Genomic DNA, 11162 nt, shown 5'->3' with positions numbered 1-11162 from the left:
AACTCACGACAGCCTGAATCGTCCATCCCTTCCCAATCAGGGGGCCGCAGAACAGGTTCCAGAAGCGCACGCTGCTTCGTGGCGACCGGAGCTCGCATCACTCTTCCACAAGTGCATTTTGTCCTCATTCTGTGCCGGGGGGGTGGAGGGGGGCTCCCCACTCATTTACTGACTGTGAAACGAAGAGCCTGTCCTGGTCTTGAACCAATTAATTGACCAGGTGGTCCTCCTGGACAGAGCAGAGAAACAGAGTTTCACCTCTGTAGGCGCCGTGGAAGGAATAACTCTTTGGGGAATTTCAGGAAAAGGAGAGAGGCAACGCACCGATTCTGGCTGGGGTGGACGCAGTGGAAGGGAAGGGGTCTTGCGGGGATACAGTCAGAACCCCAGGCACAGATGGAGGGAACCCTCTGAGATCAAAGAAGTAAATAAAGACTAAAACTTGGCGGAGAACGGAGTGGCAACAGTAGCTAAAAGGTGCCTCTAGACATGCAGTTAGGCTGGGCTCCCCGCTGCCTGACTTGGGGTCCCTAAATTCTCCTGGCCACCATCCTTCTCCACACAAATGTTACATTCATAATATTAATCACCTGTCAACTTACTGCAGAGGCAATTAAGATGAAGTTGATTATCACAGTTTAACACATATTCGAAAGATTTGGCCAACACCAAAGTAGCCTGGGTAATTTCTCTCCATCTAATTACCTCCGAATGCAGCCCAGGACTTCACTCCCCGTAACCCTGAAGGTCTGAGGCTACCGAGGGAAGCCGAAGCACAATCTAAGCACTTTGTGGAAACAGGGCATGAAACCAGAGTTGGTTCACTTAGCCAAGTGAGCTCGAAATAAACGTACTTTAATTCCCATTTTCTGAAAAGTTGTCAAAGGCCTTTAATTAAAACACATCCCCTGACATAGTTTTAAAATAAATATGTTTTTAAAAAAACAAACTTGAGCCTTAATCTAATTCTGATACCTCAGAGGGAAGGAAAAGCCATGATCCTGGTCCCTCTAAAGAAGGGTGAAGACTTCCCTTAAAATCAATCCCAGGGCACCTCTTCCAGGAAGCCCTCCCGATTCCCCAGGCACAACTACTCTCCCCAGCCCCCTTTCTTTTCTCAGAATTGTCTTTCTGATAGAGCACTGTCTACCCCATGATAGAATAATGCTTTGGAAAATATGAAGTGCTATATATGAACACTCCTAATGGTTACTATCTGTGTGCCACCTGTCATTCCACTGCACCTGAGGTCAGGTAACAAGGGGTATTATCCAAGAAGAAACCTCCCCAAAAGGAACCACAGCGCTTAGTAACAGCAGGCAGGCTGGCAGGCAGAAGGAGAGGGTTTGGAGGCCAGCGGTCCTGAGCTGGTCCTGCCTCTGCAGCTACTGGCCCTGTGACTGAGGTTGGCAGATACAGGGGGCAGTAGCTGTGGGGAGAGGCTGGGACATTTCTCTGCAGTCCACTGCATGGAACATTCTTGTGTTTACAATCCTGTCCATGCCAGAAAGTGACAGGCTCCTTCCTTCCGCCACCTCTTCTGGAACCGGAGACAGGGAGAGGCGCTCGGGTGGGCCTCGTGCATCAGGATGGAGGAGAAAGCTCAGTGTGGGAGTGAGGACGCCTGCTGGTCCCACCCGCGCCAGCCAGCTGGGCCAGTCAGGGTGCCCCAGTGTGTGGGGCTGCAGGAGGCCGTGCCCAGGGTCCTCCCCACCCTGGACAGCGACGGATCCAAGCGGCTCCCACAGGAGGCCTCTGTTACCGTAACGTGGGCTCTATTTATTTTAAAGTAAAGAACAAAGATAATTGCCAACAGTGCTCTTCTCTAGGGGCAGAGAGCCAGGTGCTGGGGGGAGCAGTGAGGGTGTTCATGAATATTTACTACATTTCTACTATTTTTAAAATTGAATTCTACGCTATTTCCCACAGCAAGCGTACATTACTCTGATAATCATTACACAACACAACTTTGAAAAATTATTCATTGAGGCGCAAGACCGGTGACATCTCTTAAATTTAATTTATCATCATATTAGCCACGATTTTCCAATCAAACCACAAGAATGTTTGGTGCCCTCGTCGGCGGGCCCAGGGAAGCCCACAGGAGCGCTCTGTCCCGACGGAAGCTTGTTCAGACTCCCACGTCGGTTGCCCATCCCTCCTGCCCCCCCCTCCTTCCCCAGCACGAGGGAGGAATCGATCTGGAGCACCCATCGTGCCGGATGCCGCCTTCCAACCCGGTGCGCGCCAAGAGGCAGTCCCGGCCAGTGGGCGTTTGGGAAGATGAAAAGCAGCCGCTTCTCTTCCTGAACCAGCCGGCATCCACGGCCCCCTGGCCCTGCCTGCCACGGATCAACCCCCTCAGGCGCCTTTGCTGGACATCCAGGGAAAGTTCCGGAGGGTGGGCGAGGAGAGAGAACAAGGTGAAAATACCTGCACTCAAGTGATCTCTATTCTCACACCTTCCCAAATAAAACCCAACTCCAGGCAACGTGCTGAGGCCACAGGGACAACTCGGAAGCCCGCCGTGATGCTGAAAACTTTGGGGATGCAGTGCAAGTAGCAGGTGAGCTTCACGGAGCACCTAACCGGCTGCAGGCCCAGGCTAAGCGTCCAGGAGGTGATCCATCATCAGGGCCACTTCAGAGACAGAGGCCCAGGCTCCCTGGACCCCCAAGAGTGGCCCCAGGGCTCTCTCTCTGGTGCTGGAGCCAGGCCAGGAGCCCACGGCCTCGCCCACAGATGGTGGGGCTGAGAAACAAGGGCATCAGGTGCACACACCTCCTCTAAAAGTTCGTCTCTGAGTCCCACGGTGAGCATCACCACGGAGCAAGGCTCGGGCACCGATCTGAACGTTGCTCACACCCCACGCTTAGAGTTTGGAGTTAAAATGTTGGCAACGTGAGCTGCCTGGGTCTCCTGGTGTCCATTTCATGGAACTTGGACGTGGATTCTACTAGTTTAAATGTTATGGAAACGTGCATTGCTTTTGTGCATTTATTTCATGTTACGGGTCAGATCTGTGGTTACTGGGAGACTGTAGTCAAAAATATGATCAGCAATGAAAACACTGCAGTCAGACCAGAAGATACGTGGCTGCTTCCGAAGGTGATAAATGGGGCGACGTGTCACTTCATTTTCATCTTATCTGATGACATTCTGACTTTAAGTCAACTGTTCTTACAAACATGATCATGTAATTGGGGCATCTGTCTTGTTCATTATTTGGCAAACATGTCCTTTTAGCTCCAGTCCAAATGAAATTTGGGGAATTTGACTAATCACAGTTTAACAGATGTTTTGTCCAGTTCTACACAATCTTAATTTTAACAGACACAAATCCCTCCACTCCCTGACGCTCTAACTGGCGTCTCTCCATGCCTATACAGAACCGTAAAGGCGAGAGAATAATAATTTTATCACATCTAGTCTTCATCCTGCAGCTTTATTTAATTTAACTGGCATCCCATTTGACCTAACAGCAATTATTTAAAGCAAGTCTTGACAAACCGGTTTCACATAGAACCAGTTTTTTTCTGTACTGTTATCTCAATAGCCTCCCAAAGCTGACATCTTAAATATTCAACAGCAGAGGTTCAACGCTCTCCCATGTGGGCTCTGATGTAAAAGTCCATGAATGCACAAAAAGAAACTAGAGTTTATTTCCACATACAGGAAATGTAAAAGGCAAACGCCCTCAAATAAGATGGTCTTCTAATCCTTACCAAGGACAGCAGGGGCCTCATCTAAGGGGCAGGAACATCAGACACTTCTGCGAAGGCTCAGGGTAAAAACTAAACATTTCAATTACCCCTTTCTGCAGAAAAATCGGTTCTCTCCGCCCTGGACCGTAATTACCCAGGTGCCATCTCTGTCTGTCTCCCAAGTGCTGGCTTTTTACCTTAAGTGATTGGCTTCTCGAAATAAGAGTGCACACCCCACTCTACTTTGAATAAAGGTGAGAGCTTCTTAAAAGGATACATGTGAGAGAAATTAAAGGGAGGTAATAACACTATCACATCAAGATATGAATGGAACGTTTTGACTAAGAAATGAGACGATTTGGGCTCTAAGAAAAGCATCTGCCACATGGTCTCTACTTATCTCGTAACAAAATTATGCCTCTTTTCATGCATAAATCGGAAGCATTTTTCCATCATTTTGCTTGAGGAAAAGCACCGGCTTTCTTGGTTTCCTGATTTTTTAACACTGGGAGTGTCTGCTTGACCCCTCCCCCGGCCCCCTGGACGACAGTGACACCCAGCGCCCAGGCTTGGGCCTAACTCACCGCGGACCAGCGCTGTGATGCAGGCACCCCAACAACCTCTTGATTCCTTGGTCTCTTTACCCCAAAGATGCGGATAGTAGGGTGCCTACCTCTGGGGTGCTGGGAGGAGTAGAAGAGGTGACGGATGCTCGGGGCCCAGTACACTTTGCCGTTATTCCCATGGGAGGACCCTCTCTGGAGGAGCCGCCACACACATCATGGCAGGACCTATAGCCCCGGCCACCCACTGGCCCCGTGGCTTCCTCCCCCACCTCCCCTATATCCTCAGAGCCACTTACAATCCCCTTGGTCGTCCCATACACTTCCCCTGCCGCCACGGACCAGGGACACCCAAGCGTCCACGGTCACACCGCCCAGAAGGAAGAGCTGCAGCATGGTAGGAATTCCTGCCTGGCATCTGTCACCTCCACAGAGGTGCCCCTTCAGCCGCACCCATGTCTGCGTCCCTCTAGAATCGAGCACAGACAGACACGCCGTCGCGTGTGTGCCCTTACAGGTCAGCCTCATACGGAATGGCTCACCCCTCAGCCCGAGACTGTCACACCCACGTGTCTCCTCCGTCCCCAAGACACTCAAAAAAACCCTTCCTGAACCATATTAAATTCATTCTGATTTTTTAAAAATTCATATGAAGGCTATCTGAGCCAATGTATTGAAATGAAATTTCTTAGTTTGCTTTAAGTAACCATGAAAACACACAAATGAAAAAAGAGCTGCTCCTACCATAGGACCTAGGAAGCATTCCATGGCAGGAACCCAGGCTCTGGAGGCCAGAGTGTGCTTCGCAGCAGGACTCTTGGCCCCCACCCCACAGGGGTGCAGAGAGGACGCACCAGAGGCACCGGTGACAAAGCCCAGGGCACTGGCGCTCTTAATATGTGGACGTCATTTCATTCAATAATTACTTATTATCCAAGCGTTTTTCAAAAAGAGAATGTCAAGGGTACATTAAGAAGTGACGTTGGTGTCCACCGACATGCCACCTTCTGGTCCCAAACAATGGAAAGTGGGAAGCAGCATCGCAAAGGGCCTCCCTCTCATCTCTGAGAAGCACACGTTAGGTCTCCAGCAGAGCCGTGCCCACCAGGCGCCGGGGGTAGGGGAGAGGTCAGCTGCACACTGCCCCCTGGGCCTGCACTGTGGGAGGTCCGAGGTCCTGCCGGTAGCATGAAGGGAAGAGCAATGTCCCCTCACGTCCAGGCCCGAGGAGCCTGGATCTCTGGGTCTCAAACATGTGAAGCCGAGTTTCAAATAAAAGTGGATTCCTTAAATCCATAAAATATGGATTCCTCCATATCATGGGCTGCAGTGGGTAAAGCGGGCACGGTGATGAGTGGTCCCCCCAGGTTAGAGTCCATCTCACAACCCTGAAAGGCTTTCCAGAACCTCCCGGGATCCACGGGTTCCAGCTGCAGAACCTGACCGAGAACTGATCTAACAGGGAGCCAACGTCAGTGGGCTGTGCATCTCACAACCAGCTGCAAAGGGATGAACGCTTGCCACCTGCGGCCTCGCATTTCCAATCTGAGCCGGAGTCAGGCTCACTCTCTCCTTCAGAAACTCAGAACACGTTAACATGTGGCTCATGATGAAATTCTGCAGCCTGAAAGAGTGAGAATCATATCCTGGGGATTGGGAACTATGGAACTATTGGGAACTATCATATCCTGGGGATTGGGAATGGCTGAACTACGTTCGTGACAACAAAAGAATGTTTTGTAAACCATCAGACTCAGGTTACCTGATTTCAAGCCATCATAAAGTAATAATCATTAAAATAGTGCAATATTGGCACAAAGGTAGACAATTAGATCAACTGAACAAAACAGATGCCAGAAGCAGATCCACACATATATGGACAACACAACCGAGTTCTGACAAAGATACAAAGGCAGTTCAACAGAGAAAGGTAACCTTTTCCAAAAATGGTCCTAGAACAACTGGATAGCTATATGCAAAAAAATACAAAGAACTTCAATCTACACATCATACTCTAAACAGACATTAATTCAAATTGGGTAATAGACCTAGATATAAAACCTAGAATCACAACACTTCAAAAGAAACATAAGATAAAATCTTTGTGACCTTGAGTTAGACAAAGATTTCTTAGGTAGGACACTCTAAGCACAATCTATAAAATAATAAATCAATAAATGGGACCTCATCAAAACTTAAAATGTCTGCTATTCCACAGACACTGTCAAGAGAATGGAAAGGCAAAGCATAGCTTGGAGAAAATATTGCAAAGTATATAAAAAAAAAAAGGACTTGTATCCAGAATATACAAAGAACTCTCCAAACATCAAGGAGAAAATATTTGCAAATGATGTGGCCGATGAGGGCTTAATTTCCAAAACATAAAACAGCTCATACAGCTCAACAACGACCAACCCACCCAGTCAAAAAATGGGCAGAAGACCTAAACAGACATTTCTCCAAAGAAGACACACACATGGCCAAGAGGCACATGAAAAGATGCTCAACATGGCTAATTATTAGAGAAGTGTAAATCAAAACTACAATGAGACACCACCTGACACTGGTCAGAATGGCCATCATTAAAAAGTCTACAAATAATAAATGCTGGAGAGGGTGTGCAGAAAGGGAACCCTCCTACAATATTGGTGGGAATGTAAGTTGGTGCAGCCACTATGGAGAACAGTATGGAGGTTCCTCAAAAAAATTAAAAATAGAACAACCATATGACCCAGCAATCCCACTACTGGGCATATATCTGGACAAAACTATAAATCAAAAAGATACGTGCACTCTGATGTTTATAGCAGCACTATTCACAATAGCCAAAACATGGAAACAACTTAAATGTCCATCGACAGGATGAATGGATAAAGAAGATGTGGTATGTATGTGTGTGTGTGTGTGTACACACACACACACACACACACACACACACACACACACAATGGAATATTACTCATCCATAAAAAATATGAAACATTGCCATTTGCAGCAACATGGATGCATCCAGAGATTGTCATACTGAGTGAAGTAAGTCAGAAAGAGGAAGACAAAGACCATACGATATCACTTATAAGTGGCATCTAAAATATGATACAAAACTCAACAATCAAAAAAAGTGAGCAAACGATATACAGACCCTCCACCAGAGAAGAGACAGAGATGGCAAATTAGCACAGGAGAAGATGTTCCACATCATGGGTCACGGAGGAAATGCAAATTAAAACCACAGCGAGATACCTCTCCAACCTATTAGAAGAGCTGAAATCAGCAAGACTACCCTGCAGAGCCTGGAGGAATGGGGGCGCTCGTCCAGCGCTGAGGGGATGCAACACGGTGCCACCACTTTGGAAAACATTTCGGCGGTTTCGTCAAAGGTTAAAGGTTAAACATATGCCTAACCAGGAACCAGCTGTTCCACTCACAGGTGTTTTTCGTAGGAAATGAAAGCGCACATCCATAAAAAGACTTGTGAGTGAATTTTCAGAGCAGTTTCCTTTGCAATAGCCAGACACCGGAAACAACCCAAATACCCGCAGCAGGTGACCAGCTGGGATGTGTCTATGCTGCGGAATCCGACTCAGCGATGAAAAGGATGAACTCTTGACACTCTCAACAGCATGAGTGAACCTGAGAACAGTTACTCTGATTGCAAGAAGCTGGACAAGAAGGAATACATACCCTATGGTTCCTTTTTTATAAAATGAGAAGATTCAGTGACAGAAAGCAGGTAAGTGGATGCCTAAGAGCAGGAGAGGGCTTCGGAGGGTGGGAGAGAGGGATCGCCAATGGGCATGTGGTAGTGGTGGTTTCAAGAGTATATACACCTGGGCTTCCCTGGTGGCGCAGTGGTTGAGAGTCCGCCTGCCGATGCAGGGGACGCGGGTTCGTGCCCCGGTCCAGGAAGATCCCACATGCCACAGATCGGCTGGGCCCGTGAGCCATGGCCGCCGAGCCTGCGCGTCCGGAGCCTGTGCTCTGCAACGGAAGAGGCCACAACAGTGAGAGGCCCGCGTACCGCCAAAAAAAAAAAAAAAAAAAAAGTCAATTTTCAGATTGGAGCAACACCAGTTTGGGTCTTCTGCTGGGGTCAGGCCCATGTCAAAAGCAGCAGGAAAGCACCGCAATAAGAAATGGCAGTCAGTTGGTGGGAACGTAAATTAGTGCAGCCACTATGGGAAACAGTATGGAGGTTCCTCAAAAAAGTAAAAATAGAACTACCATATAATCTAGCAATCCCACTCCTGGGCATATATCTGGACAACACCATAATTCAAAAAGATTCATGCACCCCTGTGTTCATAGCAGCACTATTCACAATAGCCAAGACATGGAAACAATCTAAATGTCCATCGACAGATGAATGGGTAAAGAAAATGTGGTTTACATATACAATGGAATACCACTCATCCATTAAAAAGAATGAAATAATGCCATTTGCAGCAACATGGATGGACCTAGAGATTACCATGTTGATACTAAGTGAAGTAAGTCAGAAAGAGAAAGACAAGTACCATATAATATCACTTCTATGCAGGATCTAAAATATGACACAAATGAACTTATCTAGGAAACAGAAACAGACTCACAGACGTAGAGAAAAGACTTATGGTTGCCAAGGGGGAAAGGCGTTGGGGGAGGGATGGATTGGGAGTTTGGGATTAGCAGATGCAAACTAGTATATATAGGATGGATAAACAACAAGGTCCTACTGTAGAGCACAGGGAACTATATTCAGTATCCTGGGATAAACCATAATGGAAAAGAATATGAAAAAGAGTGTGTGTGTGTATATAAATTTATATGTTTAACTGAATCACTTTGCTGCATAGCAGAAATTAACACAACACTGTAAATCAAGTATACTTCCACAAAATACATTTAAAAAAGGATTCATAGGCTTTAAATCTTGATGGAAGGGGCTCCTTTTGTTTGTTAATACTTGTGTCGCATTGTGATCAGAGTGTTCTTCGTAATATTCCTGCTCCATGGAACTCACCATTGTTTTCTCTGCAGCCTAACAAGTGGTCAGTTATTGTTAACATTTCATGTGTATTTTACATGAATATGTGTTGACGATTATCAGGGTGTAAATTACAATATATCCAAAAATCTACCTTATTGACTATGTTGCTTAGGTCTTCTGTGTTCTAACTTGTGTCTGCACCCCTTTATCTATCTCATACTGGGAGTGATGTCTTAGCATCTTCCTTTCCCATATAAGTCTCTTTGAATCTCTTGTAGCTTTTGCCTCTTAAAGGTGATTGTTTTACTGTTTGGAAAATGAATATTCATAATTATTATAACTTCATTGTGAATTATGACTTTTAGCAGTAAAATGTGTCCTTTTTTACATTTAATACTTTGTGTTTGGAATTCTACTAGGTCTGATGAAAGTATTGCTACCCTGACTTCATTTTTATTTCCAGTGACTTAGTATGTGTCATTATTTTCACCATCCTTGAATCTTTTTGTTTAGGTAAGTCTCTTGCTTTCAGCATATATTTGGGACTTGCTTTCTGAAGCAAACTGAAAATCATTTTCTCTTACACAATGAGTTAAACCCATTCACCATTAACAATGAGTTAAATCAGTATTGATAAGACTGATATATTTGGTTTAAATCCTGTCATATTATTTTTTAACAGCTTTATCAAGGTATAATTTACACATCATAAATTCACACACTTTAAGTGTAAAATTCAGTGATTTTTAGTAAACTTCAGAGCTATCTAATCAATGTCACAATACAGTTCTAAAGCATTCCCATTACCCCCAAAACTGCATGTCCATTTGAACTCACTCGCTATTCCCACCCTTAGTAGAGGCTACTACCAATCTACTTCCTATCTCTATAGATTTACCTTTTCTGGATGTTTCATAGAAATAGGACCATGCAGTATGTGTGTTCTTCAACTGTTGTTTTTTGTTGCTGTTGCTGTTGTTACTCCGAATAATATTACTGAGATTCATCCATGTTATAGTAAAAGTACCAGTACATCTTTCCTTCTTCTTTTCCAACAAAGAAACATTGTATGGACACACCACATTTTCCTTATCTATTCACCAGTTGATGGAAATTGGGGTCATTACCACTTTCCGGCTATTAGGACTAATGCCACTATAAACACTCCCATACAAGACTTCTTACAAGACTTCGTATGGACATATATTGTCTTTTCTCTTAGATAGATACCTAAGAGTAGTGCTGGGAATACAGGGAATTCTAACATGTATTCTTACAGGGAATACATGTTTAACTTTCTAATCAACTGCCAAACCTTTGTCCAAAGTAGCTACACCACTGATCTTCCCACCAGCAGGATGGGGGTTTCCTGTGTCTCCCATCCCTGCCGACACTTGCTGTTATCATCTTTTGGATTAAAGCCATTGCAGTGTGTGTGTTTAAAGTGGTTGTGATTTTAATTTGCATTGCACTAATGACTAATGGCGTCCATCATCTTTTTATGTGATTATTGGTCATCATACATTACTCTGGAGAAATTTATTCAAACATTTTGTCCATTTTTAATTATTTGTACTCTTATTGAGTTGTAAGAATGCTTGATAGATCCTGGATATAAAGCTTTTGTCAAACATATAATTTGCAAATATTTTCTTCCACATTGTGGACTGTCTTTTTTGTTTTCATACTGGTGTGTTTTGAAGTGCCAAAGTTTTTAATTTTAATAAAGTCCAATTTTCATTTTTTTTTCTTTCGTAGGTTGTGTGTATGGTATTTTATCTTAGAAATCTTTGCTTACCCCAAGGTCACAAAGACCTTTTCCTTAAAAATGTCTTTTAAAAATTCCATAGTTTTAGACCTTACATTTAGATCTACGATCCATTTTTGAATTAACTGTTGTAAATGATGTGAAAGAGGTCTAAATTT

This window comes from Lagenorhynchus albirostris, chromosome 16 (assembly GCF_949774975.1).
Source record: "Lagenorhynchus albirostris chromosome 16, mLagAlb1.1, whole genome shotgun sequence".
NCBI classification, from domain to species: Eukaryota; Metazoa; Chordata; class Mammalia; order Artiodactyla; family Delphinidae; genus Lagenorhynchus; species Lagenorhynchus albirostris.
Note: the sequence above shows the minus strand (reverse complement) of the source record.